Source organism: Myxine glutinosa, chromosome 8 (assembly GCF_964187855.1).
Source record: "Myxine glutinosa chromosome 8, kmMyxGlut1.1, whole genome shotgun sequence".
Taxonomy (NCBI): Eukaryota; Metazoa; Chordata; class Myxini; order Myxiniformes; family Myxinidae; genus Myxine; species Myxine glutinosa.
This window is the reverse complement of record NC_136268.1, coordinates 23,426,318-23,447,721: the sequence shown is the minus strand read 5'-3', so window position 1 is coordinate 23,447,721 and position 21,404 is coordinate 23,426,318. Positions and strand designations below refer to the sequence as shown.

Genomic DNA, 21,404 nt, shown 5'->3' with positions numbered 1-21,404 from the left:
ATTTTGGCGCAAACAACAAGAAAACACATACCTACGAATTATGATCTGTGCAATTAACACTCATGCAATTAGGTAAACTAGCAACGGTACCCGCCCTATGGGCGGGGCTTCAATTGGGAGGCCCAAATGAAAAGGCTAAATATCAGAAATTGAAGGCTTTTTTTCTTTTAAACGATTTATATAAACATCCGTTAAATCTCGATCGGTGCAGCCGTTTGTGCGGCACCCGGGAAAATAACGTCATGCGGGAGCAAGTATCAGCAGGATGTGGCAGTGTGGGAGTCCACGTTTCTGATCCTCCTTCAGGCCGAAGTAGCCCACCACTTCTCCAAGCATTCCGCTCTTCAGATCCGCCATGAGAGATTTAAGCTTGATACTGGAGACGCGTGCAGTTAGTACTCCCGATGTCGTATGCACTCCCGATACGTGTTTCCTTCATTGTAAAAACTACCAAATCAACAGTTAAAAGGATTTTGAGCCGATAGGTGTTACAGCCTTGGCATGATCGATGGGGAAAGCGATCTGTTAGCGTATTCACCGCCCAAATAGCTATGTGGAATTCTCTCATGTAGAGATTAAACTCACGTTGTTTGAACTTTGGCCGAGGTCATTATTTACTTTTAGTGATGTTTATATACGAATCAAAAAGAAGATGATTGGTTTTGGGTCGTCCTTTCCACATATCTCGTGGGATTGTAAGTTGGAGAGACGGCCGTGATGGCAGGGAGGGGGATTGAATTCTCTCAAGCAGGGATTCAACCCGTGTCCTTATAAAAGGTCTTTGTCCGAGGTCACCGAGTCCGATCAGTGCAGCCGTGCAGCGAACAGTGTAGCTGTTTGTGCGGCACCCGGGAAAACAACATCGTCACAATGAAAACATCGTCACAATGAACGTTATGCGAACGCGAATGTTATGTGGGAGTCCAAACCTGAGAATGCTGGAGACCAAAGCTGAAATTGGAAAAACTAAATAGCCTATTTTACTCCTGGAGATCCCAGGATTACCCACCCAAAATATCGTTGCGATCGGTTCAGCAGTTTTTACGCTACCTTCGAATGGACAGACAGACAGATGGACGGACATTTGGTGAATTATAGTAAGATACATTGGGGTGTCAAGACACTACATGTAGAGTGTAAATGTAGATGGCGAATGAATGAAAGAATGAAGTATCCTTTCAAATGGCCCCTCACAAATAATAGGTCGTTTAGTGTGGAAGGTCTTTTTGTGTTTTTCTGTTCTTTACCAACGCCACCGAATGTGGATGGAGGTTATGTCTTCATCCTGTCTGTTTGTCTGTTTGGCTGTTTGTGAACAAGATATCTCAAAACGTTGTGGATGGATTCGGATGAAACTTGGTGGACAGGTTTGGGTGTGACAAGGAAGAATTGATTTAATTTTGTTGAAGATTCTAAACCGGATCCGGACCAGGTTTCTTTTTTTTCTTCACCATTGAATGACAGTGCCAAAACCGATTTATAAGAATGATATTTCGAAAACTTGAGGATGGATTATGATAAAACTTGGTGGATGATTTGGTACAGTGACAAGAACAAGCCAATTGGATTTTGGTTCCGGTCCGAACCCAGATCTGGCCTATGGATACAAAAGGTAAACTGATCAGCCTGTCAGAGGTGTGCTCTACCAAGTGCCATTCTAGTTTTACATGCATTGTGTAAAATGCTTTGTTATAGTAGGTAAAGTGCATCATTATATTGGGTGAGATTCATTGTTATAGTGGGGAAGGTGCATTGTTCTAGTGGGTAAGGTGCATTGTTCTAGTGGGTAAGGTGCATTGTTCGAGTGGGTAAGGTGCATTGTTGTAGTGGGTAAGGTGCATTGTTATATTGGATGATATTCATTGTTAAAGTGGTTAAGGTGTATTGTTATATTGGGTAAGGTGCATTGTTCTTGTGGGTAATGTGCATTGTTATATTGGGTGAGATTCATTGTTCTCGTCGGTAAGGTGCATTGTTATATTGGGTGAGATTCATTGTTCTAGTGGGTAAGGTGCATTGTTCTAGTGGGTAAGGTGCATTGTTCGAGTGGGTGAGGTGCATTGTTGTAGTGGGTAAGGTGCATTGTTATATTGGATGATATTCATTGTTAAAGTGGTTAAGGTGTATTGTTATATTGGGTAAGGTGCATTGTTCTAGTGGGTAAGGTGCATTGTTCTAGTGGTTGAGATTCATTGTTAAAGTCAGTGAGGTGCATTGTTATATTGGGTGAGATTCATTGTTAAAGTCAGTGAGGTGCATTGTTATATTGGGTGAGATTCATTGTTAAAGTCGGTAAGGTGCATTGTTATATTGGGTGAGATTCATTGTTCTCGTCGGTAAGGTGCATTGTTATATTGGGTGAGATTCATTGTTAAAGTCGGTAAGGTGCATTGTTATATTGGGTGAGATTCATTGTTAAAGTCAGTGAGGTGCATTGTTATAGTGGGTAATGCGCATTGTTATATTGGATGAAATTTATTGTTAAAGTCGGTAAGGTGTATTGTTATATTGGGTGAGATTCATTGTTATAGTGGGTAAGGTGCATTGTTATAGTTGGTAAGGTGCATTGTTCTAGTGGGTAATGTGCATTGTTTTATTGGGTGAGATTCATTGTTAAAGTGGGTAAGGTGCATTGTTCTTGTGGGTAATGTGCATTGTTATATTGGGTGAGATTCATTGTTAAACTCAGTGAGGTGCATTGTTATATTGGGTGAGATTCATTGTTCTCGTCGGTAAGGTACATTGTTATATTGGGTGAGATTCAATGCTGAAGTCAGTGAGGTGCATTGTTATATTGGGTGAGATTCATTGTTAAAGTCGGTAAGGTGCATTGTTATATTGGGTGAGATTCATTGTTAAAGTCAGTGAGGTGCATTGTTATATTGGGTGAGATTCATTGTTAAAGTCAGTGAGGTGGATTGTTATATTGGGTGAGATTCATTGTTCTCGTCGGTAAGGTGCATTGTTATATTGGGTGAAATTCATTGTTAAAGTCGGTAAGGTGCATTGTTATATTGGGTGAGATTCATTGATATAGTGGGTAAGGTGCATTGTTGTCGTGGGTAAGGTGCATTGTTCTAGTGGGTAATGTGCATTGTTATATTGGGTGAGATTCATTGTTCTAGTCGGTAAGGTGCATTGTTATATTGGGTGAGATTCATTGTTAAAGTCAGTGAGGTGCATTGTTATATTGGGTGAGATTCATTGTTCTCGTCGGTAAGGTGCATTGTTATATTAGGTGAGATTCATTGTTAAAGTCAGTGAGGTGCATTGTTATATTGGGTGAGATTCATTGTTAAAGTCAGTGAGGTGCATTGTTATATTGGGTGAGATTCATTGTTAAAGTCAGTGAGGTGCATTGTTATATTGGGTGAGATTCATTGTTTTAGTGGGTAAGATGCATTGTTATATTGGGTGAGATTCATTGTTCTCGTCGGTAAGGTGCATTGTTATATTGGGTGATATTCATTGTTTTAGTGGGTAAGGTGCATTGTTATATTGGGTGAGATTCATTGTTCTCGTCGGTAATGTGCATTGTTATATTGGGTGAGATTCATTGTTCTCGTCGGTGAGGTGCATTCTTACATTGGGTGAGATTAATTGTTAAAATCGGTAAGGTGCATTGTTATAATGGGTGAGATTCATTGTTAAAGTCAGTGAGGTGCATTGTTATATTGGGTGAGATTCATTGTTCTCGTCGGTGAGGTGCATTGTTATATTGGGTGAGATTCATTGTTCTCGTCGGTAAGGTGCATTGTTATATTGGGTGAGATTCATTGTTAAAGTCAGTGAGGTGCATTGTTATATTGGGTGAGATTCATTGTTAAAGTCAGTGAGGTGCATTGTTATATTGGGTGATATTCATTGTTTTAGTGGGTAAGGTGCATTGTTATATTGGGTGAGATTCATTGTTCTCGTCGGTAAGGTGCATTGTTATATTGGGTGATATTCATTGTTTTAGTGGGTAAGGTGCATTGCTATATTGGGTGAGATTCATTGTACTAGTGGGTAAGGTGCATTGCTATATTGGGTGAGATTCATTGTTAAAGTCAGTGAGGTGCATTGTTATATTGGGTGATATTCATTGTTTTAGTGGGTAAGGTGCATTGTTATATTGGGTGAGATTCATTGTTAAAGTCAGTGAGGTGCATTGTTATATTGGGTGATATTCATTGTTTTAGTGGGTAAGGTGCATTGCTATATTGGGTGAGATTCATTGTACTAGTGGGTAAGGTGCATTGCTATATTGGGTGAGATTCATTGTTAAAGTCAGTGAGGTGCATTGTTATATTGGGTGATATTCATTGTTTTAGTGGGTAAGGTGCATTGTTATATTGGGTGAGATTCATTGTTAAAGTCAGTGAGGTGCATTGTTATATTGGATGATATTCATTGTTTTAGTGGGTAAGGTGCATTGTTATATTGGGTGAGATTCATTGTTCTCGTCGGTAAGGTGCATTGTTATATTGGGTGATATTCATTGTTTTAGTGGGTAAGGTGCATTGCTATATTGGGTGAGATTCATTGTACTAGTGGGTAAGGTGCATTGTTATATTGGGTGAGATTCATTGTTAAAGTCAGTGAGGTGCATTGTTATATTGGGTGATATTCATTGTTTTAGTGGGTAAGGTGCATTGCTATATTGGGTGAGATTCATTGTACTAGTGGGTAAGGTGCATTGCTATATTGGGTGAGATTCATTGTTAAAGTCAGTGAGGTGCATTGTTATATTGGGTGATATTCATTGTTTTAGTGGGTAAGGTGCATTGTTATATTGGGTGAGATTCATTGTTAAAGTCAGTGAGGTGCATTGTTATATTGGGTGATATTCATTGTTTTAGTGGGTAAGGTGCATTGCTATATTGGGTGAGATTCATTGTACTAGTGGGTAAGGTGCATTGCTATATTGGGTGAGATTCATTGTTAAAGTCAGTGAGGTGCATTGTTATATTGGGTGATATTCATTGTTTTAGTGGGTAAGGTGCATTGTTATATTGGGTGAGATTCATTGTTCTCGTCGGTAAGGTGCATTGTTATATTGGGTGATATTCATTGTTTTAGTGGGTAAGGTGCATTGCTATATTGGGTGAGATTCATTGTTCTCGTCGGTAATGTGCATTGTTATATTGGGTGAGATTCATTGTTCTCGTCGGTGAGGTGCATTCTTGCATTGGGTGAGATTAATTGTTAAAATCGGTAAGGTGCATTGTTATAATAGGTGAGATTCATTGTTAAAGTCAGTGAGGTGCATTGTTATAATGGGTGAGATTCATTGTTAAAGTCAGTGAGGTGCATTGTTATATTGGGTGAGATTCATTGTTCTCGTCGGTGAGGTGCATTGTTATATTGGGTGAGATTCATTGTTCTCGTCGGTAAGGTGCATTGTTATAATGGGTGAGATTCATTGTTAAAGTCAGTGAGGTGCATTGTTATATTGGGTGAGATTCATTGTTAAAGTCAGTGAGGTGCATTGTTATATTGGGTGAGATTCATTGTTTCAGTGGGTAAGGTGCATTGTTGCAGTGAGTCGTGATTACGAAAACCTATCACGGATGGACTGACAACCCAAAAAGATAACGCCATCACATTAGAGGCATAAATAACACGGCTGATTGGTCCATGAAGCCAATCTCCACCATATTTTGCATTGTTCTGGGTTCTAGAGGGAACGGGTATTACTAGTTGTTCTAATGTATAAACTGTAAAGTTTGTCAGTGTGATTTGCAACATTCCTTGCTGTCGCGTGTGAAGGTCATTTCTAGGGCCATTGATATACGTATATAAAAACAAAAAACACGGTCCGTGAAGTCGTGTGACTATATGTCGATTAATTATGTACTTTTGGAATCCAACTTTTAGAACTTGCAATCCTTTGTACTGCTGAGACCCCTTAAAACTTAAACCTTTGAAGACCCCTAAAAACACCCAATATACTGACGACCCCCAAAACCCTGAAGACCCCCAAAATCCTAAAGACACCTTAAGACCTGCAAGACCCTTTATGACCCTAAAGACTGCTAACTAAATACCTCTAAGACCCTTCAGGCCTCAAAACACCCAAAAGACCACCAAGACCCTGAAGACCCCGTACACCCTTATAGACCCCAAGATCCTTAAGACCCTTTAGACACCTTTAGATCCCTTCACCCTTTCGAGTTTAGACCTTCTATACCCCATAGACTCCTATTACCTTTAGACCTTTATACACCTTTAGCCCCTTTTGGAACTCTTTAGACTTTAACACCATTTATACCAATTACACCTTTCAGACAGATGAGACAGCTTGGACCCTTGACCATTTAGAGCTATTTTTTTTGCCTCCGTTGACAAAGTCGCCGGAGGCATTATGTTTTCAGGTTGTCCGTTCGTCCGTCCGTGATAGGTTTTTGTTACCGCGATAACTTGAGAACGGCTGAAGTGATCCAATTCAAATCCTTGGTACAGGTATGTATAATGATGTAAAGATTAACTGATTAAATTTTGGGGTGCTGAGGTCAACGGTCAGAGGTCATGTCAGGTAAAAATGTGATAACTTGTGAACAGCTGAAGGGATTTAAATTAAAACTTGGTACAGGTATGTATCATGATATAAACATGAACTGATTAAATTTGGGGGTCAAGAGGGCAAAGGTCAGAGGTCATGTCAGGTAAAAATGTGATAACTTGAGAACAGCTGCATGGATTTAAAGCAAACTTGGTACAAGTATTATAATGATGTGATGTGATGATGGAGGCATATCGGTCGACGTCGTGGCGTCGAAGAGTACCGTCCTCGTTCTTTATTCTATTAGGAATCTTACCAATGAGACCAGATGGCTCAAAGGTGAGAGACCTCTGAGCTACACTAATAAATTGACGCTGTTATTGAACGAAAATGCACAAAAGAGTATCTCTCACGATACTTCACTTACCTATGCTGTTACAGTGGTCGGTCCTCTCGGCAGAATGTGAAACCCACAGGTGCAGTCACACCTCACAGATCCCTACAGAGAGAGAGAGAGAGAGAGGGAGACAGGGATTTCAGTCCTATCTAAAAAAAAGTCAACCACGGTGATTTCATCTTGAACACAGTCTGCAGTGTTGTGGGAAACATCACAAACTCATGGGGGTATGGCGGCTCCTGAGATGCATGATTTCTGAAAAATGACGTCATCTTCGGGCGTAGCTTCATGATCTCTTAGATGAGGTCACGTAAAACCTCAGTCACACTGGATCGTACGTTTTCTGGATCGTGCGATTGGTGGCAATTTGGCCGAGGTACGACCAATTGGCAATGTTTGCTACGATCTCCATTTGCGATCGCATACTGCGATTGCTCTTAAGACTGGTGGTAGGTCATCGTACGATTGGTGGTACGCGTGGTCGTGCGATCACCAACGATTGGAGAAGATCGATCGCAAGATCAATCGTAGGTAATCGTGCAACTATTGGTGGCGATCAGCGACCGATCGTACGATCAATCGCAGCCAATCGCAGCCAGTCGCAGCCAGACGTGAGATGGGTCGCTCGATCAGATCTAAAGGCTCGCGATCGTGCATCAGTAGTCAACTACCTCTCAAGGAGTACACTTCGTCGAACTTTTCAACTGAAACTATAATTCGCTATGCCTCCCAAGAAGGGAGCTGTGGCCTGGCAGTTTAGTTCTGCACATTACTTTATTGTGTTAAAGATTTTACTTTGACAAAGAACTTTGTTTGTGTTTACATGGATTGATTTAATTTGTATTTAAAATAATATTTTCTTCCATTGTAATATAAACCAGTCATTCATTACTCAGACCATACACACACAATAAAGACAACTAATTATTACTTTGTCTCCTGACATAGCATGAAATAGCATGTTTATTGTACAAGTTCATTGCAAAATAGATATGCAAAAATAGATCATACACATAGCATATAATATATGATACACATATCTCAAAAAAATATCAAAATTCCAACATTCACACAACAGTTCCTAGATCATGTAATCCTGCCATAGGACAGTGGGACACTGCCGACGTTGTTGTAGTAGTGCTTGAGGTAAACGCGCAAAGCCTTGGCGAGCTAAAGACTATGAACTGCTAGCTAAAGACTGGTGGTACCACCAATCGTAAGGTCGTGCAACCAGTCGGGACAGGTAGTGACTGGTCGCACTACCGATCGTGAGGTCGTACGACAGGTGGCATCACCAATCGTCAGGTGGCAGGACCAGTAGCATGACCAATCGTGCGACTACTTGACCCGCGATCATGCACGACTGGTGGTGCGTCCATGCGCGACTGGTGGTACGACCATGTAAGACCTGTCTGCGACCTCTTACGATTTGGAATCGCAGGTCAGAAGTTTTTAACATGACCATCGACCTTGCTGCGACTGCTTTTGCTCTGGCGATCACCCACGACCTCTGCGACCAGTCGCGCGCTCTTTCTACGATTTGCCCGCGATTCCAACATTTTTCGGTCGCAGCTAGGTCGTAACCTGGTCGCAGGCCCGGTGTGACTGGGGCCTAACTACGCCTGAAGGTGATTTGGGCAGGAATTTGTCATTTGTTCAGGGTGCCGGAAATAACTCGCCGACCCCACAAAAAAACTGCAGGATCTTTGACGTCCACCTGCTAATGCTAGCAGAAGGGACACCTGGCTTAACGTCCATCAGAGGGACGCCAGACTTTGTCATACAACACCGTCCTTGCAAAGCACAAATTTGATAGTTTAGAGTAGGGAACCCAGACCAGGCAGCTCAATGGTAAGTGCGCTACCTCTGCACCATCCTGTTGGCCCAGGTGATAACAACCATGATTGAGAATCGATGGAGGTGTGAGACTAGTGGGGGGAAGAAAAGAAGGTATGATGGGACAAGAGAGGAGTTGGAAGGAACAGACATGGGGCATATGGTAGTGAGAGCTTAAGATGCACGAACGAGATATCTGCCATATCTGTGTACAATGTCATACTAGAGGACAATCATACCACATCACAAGACAATGTCATACCACATCGCAAGACAATGCCATACCACATCACTAGACCATGTCATACCACATCACAAGACCATGCCATACCACATCACTAGACCATGTCATACCACATCACAAGACCATGTCATACCACATCACAAGACAATGCCATACCATATCACTAGACCATGTCATACCACATCACTAGACCATGTCATACCACATCACAAGACCATGTCATACCACATCACAAGACAATGCCATACCACATCACTAGACCATGTCATACCACATCACTAGACCATGTCATACCACATCACAAGACCATGTCATACCACATCACAAGACAATGCCATACCACATCACTAGACCATGTCATACCACATCACAAGACAATACCATACCACATCACTAGACCATGTCATACCACATCACTAGACCATGTCATACCACATCACTAGACCATGTCATACCACATCACAAGACAATACCATACCACATCACAAGACAATACCATACCACATCACTAGACCATGTCATACCACATCACTAGACCATGTCATACCACATCACTAGACCATGTCATACCACATCACAAGACAATGCCATACCACATCACTAGACCATGTCATACCACATCACTAGACCATGTCATACCACATCACTAGACCATGTCATACCACATCACAAGACCCTGTGTGCAGCGTTTCTCTCGTCGTCTCGTGGGTCGTTGAGGTTTCAAACATGGAAACTTTGACTGGTTTTTCAACGACAGGAAATACGATCCGTTGTCATTAATCTTTGAGTGTCCATTGACGTCGAAAATGTTTGCAAGTTTTGGTTTCTGCTTAACGTCTAAATCGACTACGTCGGGCAATCGAGGTGCAGGGGAAGGTTGGGAGGTGTGGGGTGAGGATTCCCAGTGTCACACAGGTGGGGGGTTCCCCAGGTATGAGAAATTTCTTCATTGCAGATGTACGATAGACTCTGCAATTCTGAAGTGATACGCCAGGTATATCTGTTCTACACTCGACAGTACAAACGATCCATAGTTATAGCTTGGCACATTATACGAGGATACATCACGCGAGCCGTGCTACGTCACAGCTGAGCGTGCACCAGTCATTCCGCCATGCCGTGCTCTTCGTAAACATTGTGTGACCGGTCGTTTGCGGGATCTTTAATAATCACTCACCGAATGCTGCGGATGGTGTCTTGGCTCCACGAGCCCAGGTGAGCAGCAGGTCCGTCTGATTCACGAAGATGATTCACTTATTGGGAGGTGAGGGTGGAAATGCGAGATCCCGGACGTTCATTCTGGGAAACCCTTAACGTTTCCGAGAAGTCACGTGGCACACCGTCGTTTGCTGTCAATTAGCGGCTGAAGGGCGGAGTCTCCTTTCAGGAGATGGATTCTCCTTTCAGGAGGCGGAGTCTCCTTTCAGGAGGTGGATTCTCCTTTCAGGAGGCGGAGTCTCCTTTCAGGAGGCGGAGTCTCCTTTCAGGAGGTGGATTCTCCTTTCAGGAGGCGGATTCTCCTTTCAGGAGGCGGATTCTCCTTTCAGGAGGCGGAGTCTCCTTTCAGGAGGCGGATTCTCCTTTCAGGAGGCGGATTCTCCTTTCAGGAGGCGGATTCTCCTTTCAGGAGGCGGAGTCTCCTTTCAGGAGATGGATTCTCCTTTCAGGAGGCGGAGTCTCCTTTCAGGAGATGGATTCTCCTTTCAGGAGGCGGAGTCTCCTTTCAGGAGGTGGATTCTCCTTTCAGGAGGCGGATTCTCCTTTCAGGAGGCGGATTCTCCTTTCAGGAGGCGGAGTCTCCTTTCAGGAGGCGGATTCTCCTTTCAGGAGGCGGATTCTCCTTTCAGGAGGCGGAGTCTCCTTTCAGGAGGCGGATTCTCCTTTCAGGAGGCGGAGTCTCCTTTCAGGAGATGGATTCTCCTTTCAGGAGGCGGAGTCTCCTTTCAGGAGGTGGATTCTCCTTTCAGGAGGCGGATTCTCCTTTCAGGAGGCGGAGTCTCCTTTCAGGAGGCGGATTCTCCTTTCAGGAGGCGGAGTCTCCTTTCAGGAGGCGGATTCTCCTTTCAGGAGGCGGAGTCTCCTTTCAGGAGGCGGATTCTCCTTTCAGGAGGCAGATTCTCCTTTCAGGAGGCGGATTCTCCTTTGAGGAGGCGGAGTCTCCTTTGAGGAGGCGGATTCTCCTTTCAGGAGGCGGAGTCTCCTCTCAGGAGGCGAGGTCTCCTTTCAGGAGGCGGAGTCTCCTCTCAGGAGGCGGATTCTCCTTTCAGGAGGCGGAGTCTCCTTTGAGGAGGCGGAGTCTCCTTTCAGGAGGCGGATTCTCCTTTCAGGAGGCGGATTCTCCTTTCAGGAGGCGGATTCTCCTTTCAGGAGGCGGATTCTCCTTTGAGGAAGGCGGATTCTCCTTTCAGGAGGCGGAGTCTCCTTTCAGGAGGCGGATTCTCCTTTCAGGAGGCGGATTCTCCTTTGAGGAGGCGGATTCTCCTTTCAGGAGGCGGATTCTCCTTTCAGGAGGCGGATTCTCCTTTCAGGAGGCGGATTCTCCTTTGAGGAAGGCGGATTCTCCTTTCAGGAGGCGGAGTCTCCTTTCAGGAGGCGGATTCTCCTTTCAGGAGGCGGAGTCTCCTTTCAGGAGGCGGATTCTCCTTTCAGGAGGCGGAGTCTCCTCTCAGGAGGCGGATTCTCCTTTCAGGAGGCGGGGTCTCCTTTCAGGTGGCGGGGTCTCCTTTCAGGCGGCGGATCCTCCTTTCAGGAGGCGGGGTCTCCTTTCAGGAGGCGGATTCTCCTTTCAGGAGGCAGATTCTCCTTTCAGGAGGCGGATTTTCCTTTGAGGAGGCGGAGTCTCCTTTCAGGAGGCGGATTCTCCTTTCAGGAGGCGGAGTCTCCTTTCAGGAGGCGGATTCTCCTTTCAGGAGGCGGATTCTCCTTTCAGGAGGCGGGGTCTCCTTTCAGGAGGCGGAGTCTCCTTTCAGGCGGCGGATTCTCCTTTCAGGAGGCGGAGTCTCCTTTCAGGAGGCGGATTCTCCTTTCAGGAGGCGGATTCTCCTTTCAGGAGGTGGGGTCTCCTTTGAGGAGGCGGAGTCTCCTTTCAGGAGGCGGATTCTCCTTTCAGGAGGCGGGGTCTCCTTTCAGGAGGCGGATTCTCCTTTCAGGAGGCGGATTCTCCTTTCAGGAGGCGGATTTTCCTTTGAGGAGGCGGAGTCTCCTTTCAGGAGGCGGATTCTCCTTTCAGGAGGCGGAGTCTCCTTTCAGGAGGCGGATTCTCCTTTCAGGAGGCGGATTCTCCTTTCAGGAGGCGGGGTCTCCTTTCAGGAGGCGGAGTCTCCTTTCAGGCGGCGGATTCTCCTTTCAGGAGGCGGAGTCTCCTTTCAGGAGGCGGATTCTCCTTTCAGGAGGCGGATTCTCCTTTCAGGAGGTGGGGTCTCCTTTGAGGAGGCGGAGTCTCCTTTCAGGAGGCGGATTCTCCTTTCAGGAGGCGGGGTCTCCTTTCAGGAGGCGGATTCTCCTTTCAGGAGGCGGATTCTCCTTTCAGGAGGCGGATTCTCCTTTCAGGAGGCGGATTCTCCTTTCAAGAGGCGGGGTCTCCTTTCAGGAGGCGGATTCTCCTTTCAGGAGGCGGATTCTCCTTTCAGGAGGGCGGATTCTCCTTTGAGGAGGCGGAGTCTCCTTTGAGGAGGCGGATTCTCCTTTCAGGAGGCGGAGTCTCCTCTCAGGAGGCGAGGTCTCCTTTCAGGAGGCGGAGTCTCCTCTCAGGAGGCGGATTCTCCTTTCAGGAGGCGGATTCTCCTTTCAGGAGGCGGATTCTCCTTTCAGGAGGCGGATTCTCCTTTGAGGAAGGCGGATTCTCCTTTCAGGAGGCGGAGTCTCCTTTCAGGAGGCGGATTCTCCTTTCAGGAGGCGGATTCTCCTTTGAGGAGGCGGATTCTCCTTTCAGGAGGCGGATTCTCCTTTCAGGAGGCGGATTCTCCTTTCAGGAGGCGGATTCTCCTTTGAGGAAGGCGGATTCTCCTTTCAGGAGGCGGAGTCTCCTTTCAGGAGGCGGATTCTCCTTTCAGGAGGCGGAGTCTCCTTTCAGGAGGCGGATTCTCCTTTCAGGAGGCGGAGTCTCCTCTCAGGAGGCGGATTCTCCTTTCAGGAGGCGGGGTCTCCTTTCAGGTGGCGGGGTCTCCTTTCAGGCGGCGGAACCTCCTTTCAGGAGGCGGGGTCTCCTTTCAGGAGGCGGATTCTCCTTTCAGGAGGCAGATTCTCCTTTCAGGAGGCGGATTTTCCTTTGAGGAGGCGGAGTCTCCTTTCAGGAGGCGGATTCTCCTTTCAGGAGGCGGAGTCTCCTTTCAGGAGGCGGATTCTCCTTTCAGGAGGCGGATTCTCCTTTCAGGAGGCGGGGTCTCCTTTCAGGAGGCGGAGTCTCCTTTCAGGCGGCGGATTCTCCTTTCAGGAGGCGGAGTCTCCTTTCAGGAGGCGGATTCTCCTTTCAGGAGGCGGATTCTCCTTTCAGGAGGTGGGGTCTCCTTTGAGGAGGCGGAGTCTCCTTTCAGGAGGCGGATTCTCCTTTCAGGAGGCGGGGTCTCCTTTCAGGAGGCGGATTCTCCTTTCAGGAGGCGGATTCTCCTTTCAGGAGGCGGATTTTCCTTTGAGGAGGCGGAGTCTCCTTTCAGGAGGTGGATTCTCCTTTCAGGAGGCGGAGTCTCCTTTCAGGAGGCGGATTCTCCTTTCAGGAGGCGGATTCTCCTTTCAGGAGGCGGGGTCTCCTTTCAGGAGGCGGAGTCTCCTTTCAGGCGGCGGATTCTCCTTTCAGGAGGCGGAGTCTCCTTTCAGAAGGCGGATTCTCCTTTCAGGAGGCGGATTCTCCTTTCAGGAGGTGGGGTCTCCTTTGAGGAGGCGGAGTCTCCTTTCAGGAGGCGGATTCTCCTTTCAGGAGGCGGGGTCTCCTTTCAGGAGGCGGATTCTCCTTTCAGGAGGCGGATTCTCCTTTCAGGAGGCGGATTCTCCTTTCAGGAGGCGGATTCTCCTTTCAGGAGGCGGGGTCTCCTTTCAGGAGGCGGATTCTCCTTTCAGGAGGCGGATTCTCCTTTCAGGAGGCGGAGTCTCCTTTCAGGAGGCGGATTCTCCTTTCAGGAGGCGGAGTCTCCTCTCAGGAGGCGGATTCTCCTTTCAGGAGGCGGGGTCTCCTTTCAGGTGGCGGAGTCTCCTTTCAGGCGGCGGATCCTCCTTTCAGGAGGCGGGGTCTCCTTTCAGGAGGTGGGGTCTCCTTTGAGGAGGCGGAGTCTCCTTTCAGGAGGCGGATTTTCCTTTCAGGAGGCGGATTCTCCTTTCAGGAGGCGGATTCTCCTTTCAGGAGGCGGAGTCTCCTCTCAGGAGGCGGATTCTCCTTTCAGGAGGCGGGGTCTCCTTTCAGGTGGCGGAGTCTCCTTTCAGGCGGCGGATCCTCCTTTCAGGAGGCGGGGTCTCCTTTCAGGAGGTGGGGTCTCCTTTGAGGAGGCGGAGTCTCCTTTCAGGAGGCGGGGTCTCCTTTCAGGATGTGGGGTCTCCTTTCAGGAGGCGGAGTCTCCTTTCAGGAGGCGGATTCTCCTTTCAGGAGGCGGATTCTCCTTTCAGGAGGCGGAGTCTCCTTTCAGGAGGCGGATTCTCCTTTCAGGAGGCGGATTCTCCTTTCAGGAGGCGGGGTCTCCTTTCAGGTGGCGGAGTCTCCTTTCAGGAGGCGGATTCTCCTTTCAGGAGGCGGGGTCTCCTTTCAGGAGGCGGATTCTCCTTTCAGGAGGCGGATTCTCCTTTCAGGAGGCGGATTTTCCTTTGAGGAGGCAGAGTCTCCTTTCAGGAGGCGGAGTCTCCTTTCAGGAGGCGGATTCTCCTTTCAGGAGGCGGAGTCTCCTTTCAGGAGGCGGATTCTCCTTTCAGGAGGCGGGGTCTCCTTTCAGGAGGCGGAGTCTCCTTTCAGGCGGCGGATTCTCCTTTCAGGAGGCGGAGTCTCCTTTCAGGAGGCGGATTCTCCTTTCAGGAGGCGGATTCTCCTTTCAGGAGGTGGGGTCTCCTTTGAGGAGGCGGAGTCTCCTTTCAGGAGGCGGATTCTCCTTTCAGGAGGCGGGGTCTCCTTTCAGGAGGCGGATTCTCCTTTCAGGAGGCGGATTCTCCTTTCAGGAGGCGGATTTTCCTTTGAGGAGGCGGAGTCTCCTTTCAGGAGGCGGATTCTCCTTTCAGGAGGCGGAGTCTCCTTTCAGGAGGCGGATTCTCCTTTCAGGAGGCGGATTCTCCTTTCAGGAGGCGGGGTCTCCTTTCAGGAGGCGGAGTCTCCTTTCAGGCGGCGGATTCTCCTTTCAGGAGGCGGAGTCTCCTTTCAGGAGGCGGATTCTCCTTTCAGGAGGCGGATTCTCCTTTCAGGAGGCGGGGTCTCCTTTGAGGAGGCGGAGTCTCCTTTCAGGAGGCGGATTCTCCTTTCAGGAGGCGGGGTCTCCTTTCAGGAGGCGGATTCTCCTTTCAGGAGGCGGATTCTCCTTTCAGGAGGCGGATTCTCCTTTCAGGAGGCGGATTCTCCTTTCAGGAGGCGGGGTCTCCTTTCAGGAGGCGGATTCTCCTTTCAGGAGGCGGATTCTCCTTTCAGGAGGCGGAGTCTCCTTTCAGGAGGCGGATTCTCCTTTCAGGAGGCGGAGTCTCCTCTCAGGAGGCGGATTCTCCTTTCAGGAGGCGGGGTCTCCTTTCAGGTGGCGGAGTCTCCTTTCAGGCGGCGGATCCTCCTTTCAGGAGGCGGGGTCTCCTTTCAGGAGGTGGGGTCTCCTTTGAGGAGGCGGAGTCTCCTTTCAGGAGGCGGATTTTCCTTTCAGGAGGCGGATTCTCCTTTCAGGAGGCGGATTCTCCTTTCAGGAGGCGGAGTCTCCTCTCAGGAGGCGGATTCTCCTTTCAGGAGGCGGGGTCTCCTTTCAGGTGGTGGAGTCTCCTTTCAGGCGGCGGATCCTCCTTTCAGGAGGCGGGGTCTCCTTTCAGGAGGTGGGGTCTCCTTTGAGGAGGCGGAGTCTCCTTTCAGGAGGCGGGGTCTCCTTTCAGGATGTGGGGTCTCCTTTCAGGAGGCGGATTCTCCTTTCAGGAGGCGGATTCTCCTTTCAGGAGGCGGAGTCTCCTTTCAGGAGGCGGATTCTCCTTTCAGGAGGCGGATTCTCCTTTCAGGAGGCGGGGTCTCCTTTCAGGTGGCGGAGTCTCCTTTCAGGAGGCGGATTCTCCTTTCAGGAGGCGGGGTCTCCTTTCAGGAGGCGGATTCTCCTTTCAGGAGGCGGATTCTCCTTTCAGGAGGCGGATTTTCCTTTGAGGAGGCAGAGTCTCCTTTCAGGAGGCGGATTCTCCTTTCAGGAGGCGGAGTCTCCTTTCAGGAGGCGGATTCTCCTTTCAGGAGGCGGGGTCTCCTTTCAGGAGGCGGAGTCTCCTTTCAGGCGGCGGATTCTCCTTTCAGGAGGCGGAGTCTCCTTTCAGGAGGCGGATTCTCCTTTCAGGAGGCGGATTCTCCTTTCAGGAGGTGGGGTCTCCTTTGAGGAGGCGGAGTCTCCTTTCAGGAGGCGGATTCTCCTTTCAGGAGGCGGGGTCTCCTTTCAGGAGGCGGATACTCCTTTCAGGAGGCGGATTCTCCTTTCAGGAGGCGAGGTCTCCTTTCAGGAGGCGGGGCCTCGAAAAAGAATGCAAAACTCAATTGTGGATGGGTTCGTCGTGATGGGGAAACTTGTCCGATGGACATAAGATCGCAACAGCATGGTAAACAGTCCACTGTAAAACAGTACATTATTAACACAGGAATTTTCACGAAATATCCATAAATGTATTGGAAAAGTTACATTGTGGAAGGATTCACTGTTTGATCGTGCGACACGACCCGGTGGGGTCATGGTTTGAAAGTCTGCTCAGTCTGGGAGGGCGGTGGTTCGAATCCCGGATTAGTTGTACTTGTACGTTTAAGTCGTAAAATGGTATGGCGTACCGGTACGTCGTCATACGTGCTGCTGCTTCCTTGTTTAACGCTCAGCATTCAGTATTTCAAGAGACGCAGCACAGACAAACAACCATAGGTTGGCAATGCTCGCGCAGGCTTTGATTGGCCGAATGGCGAACTCCGCTGAAGTTCCTTGCAAGGCAACTTGGATTTATATTCACATTATAATCCGTCTCACTCACTCGTATAAAGCCAAAAATGACGGGTTGGAAAAGTTTATTCGAGGGTACTGAATTTCAATGTCGGAAGCATCAGCCCAGCGTCAGGTGTGCTTTTATTACTTGCTAAAATCGAAGGTTTTTCAGGTATATTGGTTGGTGAGTTCGTTTGTCTGTCTGTATTCAGTCGCCTACAGGTCACAATTTTCAACAGATCTTCACGAAACTTCACCAAATGGTAGAGTTCGTCATAAGCAAGAAGCCCATATTGGTTTTGTGGTCAATAGGTCAACATAGGCCGAACAAAGGTCACCAACTTTGTTAAATTTCTAAAATCCTCAATTTTCATCCGATTGACTTGAAATTTTAAGAGGATTTGCATATTTGGACACTGCATTCAATCACCAATGATTTTTGAGGTCATCATAGGCCAACTACTTATTCAGGGATTTCGCAAGTATCGTGCTATGCACGACATATTTCTTGTCTTTTTTTCATTTATTAGATATCCTAAGTGAACACTCGTTTTACTCTACGCAGGTTATACACACGTGCAGCGAATTTCACCTCCCTGCACCTTGTATTTATTATTTTTAAACAACGCTTCTATACACCGCCATTGACACTCGATTTGCAAGCCACCGTCTACAGTTCCAATTTGAAAAGATGTAATTACTCCTCTTCGGAGTCCTCAGGGTCTTATTTGTCCTTGGAGTGTTTTAGGTTTTTGGGGCTTTTGGGTCCTCGGGGTCTTTTGCGTCCTTGGGATATTTTGGGTCCTCAGTGTCTTTTTGGTCTTCTGGGTCATTTGTGTCTTTTGGGTCTTATGGTTCGTCGGGGGTATTTGGGTCATTTGAGTGTTTTGGGTCCTCGGGGTATTTTGGGTCCTCTAGGTCTTTTGGGTGATTTGAGTCTATGGGGTCCTCGACTATTTTTGGTCCTCTGGGTCTTTGGTGTATTTTGTTTATTTTCAGTCTTCGGGGTATTTGGGGCATTTTGGGCCTTCGGAGTCTTTTCAGTCTTTTGGATTGTTTGCATCTTCAGGGTCTTTTGGGTCTTTAAGGGTCTCTGGTGTATTTTGGGTCTTCGGGATCTTTAATGGTCTTTGGGGGGTATATTTAGAGTCTTTGGGGTCTTTTGGGTCCTCGGGGGCATTTGGTTCTTCCGGGTCTTTTTGGTTTTTGGGTGTTTTTCGTATTTTGGGGTCTTTTGGGTATCTAAGGGTCTTTGGGGACTTTTCGGTCTTTTGGGTCTTTGGTGTATTTTGTTTCTTTTCAATCTTCAGGGTCTTTGGGATAGTTTGGGTATTTGGGGTCTCTAAAGGACTTCTGGGTCTTTTGGATCTTTGTGGTCTTTTCAGTCTTTGAGGTATTTTGGGTCTTTGGGGGATTTAAGGGTCTTTGGGGGATTTTGGGTTACCGGGGTCTTTTGGGTCTTGGGGTCTTTGATCGTCTTTTGCGTCTTCAGTGTATTTAAGGATATTTGGGGTATTTTGGGTCTTTTCGGTCTTTAAGGACCTTTGGGGTATTTTGGGTCTTTGGGGTCTTTTGGGTCTTTAAGGGTCTTTGGGATATTTTGGGTATTTGTGGTATTTTAGGTATTTGGGGTATTTTGGGTCTTTAACAGTCTTCAGGGTTTTTTGGGCCTTCGGAGCCCATTGGGTCTTCAGGGTCTTTTTAGTCTTCTGGGTATTTTGGGTCTTTAGAGTCCTTGGGGGTCTTCTCAGTCCTTGGGTTATTTTGGGTCATCTGTGTCTTTTGTATCCTTGGGGTCTTTTGAGTCTTCAGGGTCTTTTAGAACTTTGTGGTCTTTTGGGTCTTTTGGGTCTTTAGGGTATTTTGGGTCTTGGGGTCCATTGGGTCTTCAGGATGCTTTTATTATTTTGGGTCCTCTGTGTCTTTTGTATCCTTGGGGTCTTTTGAGTCTTCAGTGTCTTTTAGAACTTTAGGGTCTTTTGGGTCTTTTCAGTCTTTTGGGTATTTGGGGTCTTTTTGGTCTTCGGGGTATTTTGGGTCTTCAGAGTCATTGGGGGTATTATGAGTTATTGGGATCTTTTGGGTCCTCTTGTCATTTGGGTCCTCATGGTTGTTTGGGTCTTTTGGATCCTCAGGGTCTTTTGGATCATCGGGGTCTTTTGGGTCCATTGGGTCTTCAGGGTATTTTCAGTCTTTGGTGTATTTTGGGTCTTCAGGGTATTTTGGGTCTTCCAAGTCCTTGGGGTCTTCTGGGTCTTCATGGTCTTTTGGGTCATAGGTGTTAATTTCACTCTCAGAATTAAATTAGCATTCACATTTTACAGTGAACAATACTGATAGTGTAGCAGCATAGCAAAGCTGTTGTGCATTTTGTGATACAAGCACCAAATTTGGCACAAATGTACATTAATATGTTGCGAACATTTTCAGATATTGGGCCACTTGAAATTCCGTAATTTTTTTTTTCAAATTTTTTCAAATTTCGTAATTTCAAATTTTTCGGGTGACACCGTCACAATTTCGGTCTTCGAGGCCGGCCGATATAGTGGGGCGGCTTAGCCCAAATATTCAAAAGAATTGTGCATTTTGTGATACAAGCACCAAATTTGGCACAAATGTACATTAATATGTTGCGAACATTGTGTGGTCAGCAATGAAGACGAGAGTCTGAATTACATGTATGCAAAAGACCTTGTGAACCAGTGAAGCAAATACACGGGTAAGCATGAATTAAATCTAGGGCATGATATAATTTCCATGATGTTTACCTCTACACTCAATGGTGGAAGGAGGTAATGTTTTGATCCCAGCTTGTCTGTATGTCTGTTTGTCTGTTAGTCCACAAAATTCCAGACAAAGCTTGTAGTAGTGGTAGTTGTAGTGGTAGTGGTGATAACAGAAATTGTTATATAGAACTGAACTTATATTATTATTATATGCAGAAAATAACTTCATTTCTATATGCCCTGCAGTGGACAGGTTAATTGGTTTATGCACTGAAGGGGTCACCCTGGTGTGCACTGCTGTGTTCTGCCTCACTGAGTTGTTCAGGTATGATGTACTCAGCACAAGCTTCCGGTCGGCCCGGAGGTGGGGGTGCGGGGCCTGTCACGGAACGTCAAAACAAACGGCCTGCCGGGGCCGCCCAAAAGTCGGGCGTGAGGGGCGCGTCCACTAATGGAACGCCTCTCGCTTCCCAGATCGAGGGCCACGTGGTCAGGAGAACCTCGTCCCTTCCGGTCACACTTTGCCTATCGGCCGGCCTCGAAGACCGAAATTGTGATGGTGTCACCCGAAAAATTGAAATTACGAAATTTGAAAAAATTTGGAAAAAAAAATTACGGAATTTCAAGTGGCCCAATATCTGAAAATGTTCGCAACATATTAATGTACATTTGTGCCAAATTTGGTGCTTGTATCACAAAATGCACAATTCTTTTGAATATTTGGGCTAAGCCGCCCCACTATGAGGGTAAAAGTATGCCAAACAATTATTAGAATAAGCTGGCTCCGCGAAATGGTCAGTCCAGATGATGATGTGTCGTGCATCACAGAAAAGCAGTCAATCCTCAAAATTAAAATGATACACATTTATTATTTACAATATGGAAATCCAATCTTTGCATCTCCCACACATGCGTGTCTTATAAGGCAGTCTGTAACTGCAAGTTCCAGTTAAACTTTTTCAATCAATTTCTTAAATTAGCCATTAATTATGTTCTGGCCCGCCACCTAGTGGCTTAGAAAAAAATTGGCTCGAGGCCAAACTTACTTGCCGACCCCTGGTCTACAGGGTGTTTCTCTCGTGGGGATTTTTTTTCTCTAGTGGGGAAAAATGGCCGTAAAAACGATCATTCATTCATTCATTCATTCAACAGTCTACAGGGTATTTTGGGTGTTTGGGTATTTTTGGAGTGTGGGGCCCATTGGGTATTTAGGGGTCTTCTGGGTCCTTGAGGTCCTCAGAGTCTTTTAACCGGTGGACACACAGTCGTGTTCAAAGGTTGCCTATTAACCCCCCCCCCCCCCCCCCACCCCACTCAAATCCCTCCTAAAGCACTACTCAAAGCCTTTAAACACTTCCCTTATGAAGGGGAACAGACACACACACATACACAAACACACATTGTGTTTTATATGGTAGATAGAGATATTTGTAAATACTATTACGTTTGTGGGGGGGGGGGGGGGGGGGGTAGGCAATGAAATACTGCAGTCCAGGTCGAAGTTTATAGGTTACCATGCTCCAAATGTCGCGATGAAGAAGAAGAAACCCCATGTACCGTAAGTAGGGAACCGTTAGACCATATGTCGTGTAAGTGTATAATTGTTCCCATGACGAGGGGT

The 21,404-nt window shown here is 46.9% G+C and overlaps 1 protein-coding gene across 2 annotated transcripts in view; it reads right to left on the bottom strand.

Annotated features, from left to right (window-relative positions):
- LOC137432291 (interferon regulatory factor 5) overlaps positions 1–10,433 on the bottom strand; it is a 55,197-nt gene extending 44,764 nt beyond the window's left edge. For both annotated transcript variants that reach the window (XM_068124102.2, XM_078783001.1), the window contains exons 1-2: positions 10,139–10,433; positions 6,912–6,983 (exon numbers count right to left, since the gene is read on the bottom strand). The gene's annotated coding sequence lies outside the window, so the exon portion shown is untranslated. The remainder of the gene's footprint in view (positions 1–6,911; positions 6,984–10,138) is intronic.
- Positions 10,434–21,404: the final 10,971 nt, after the last annotated feature.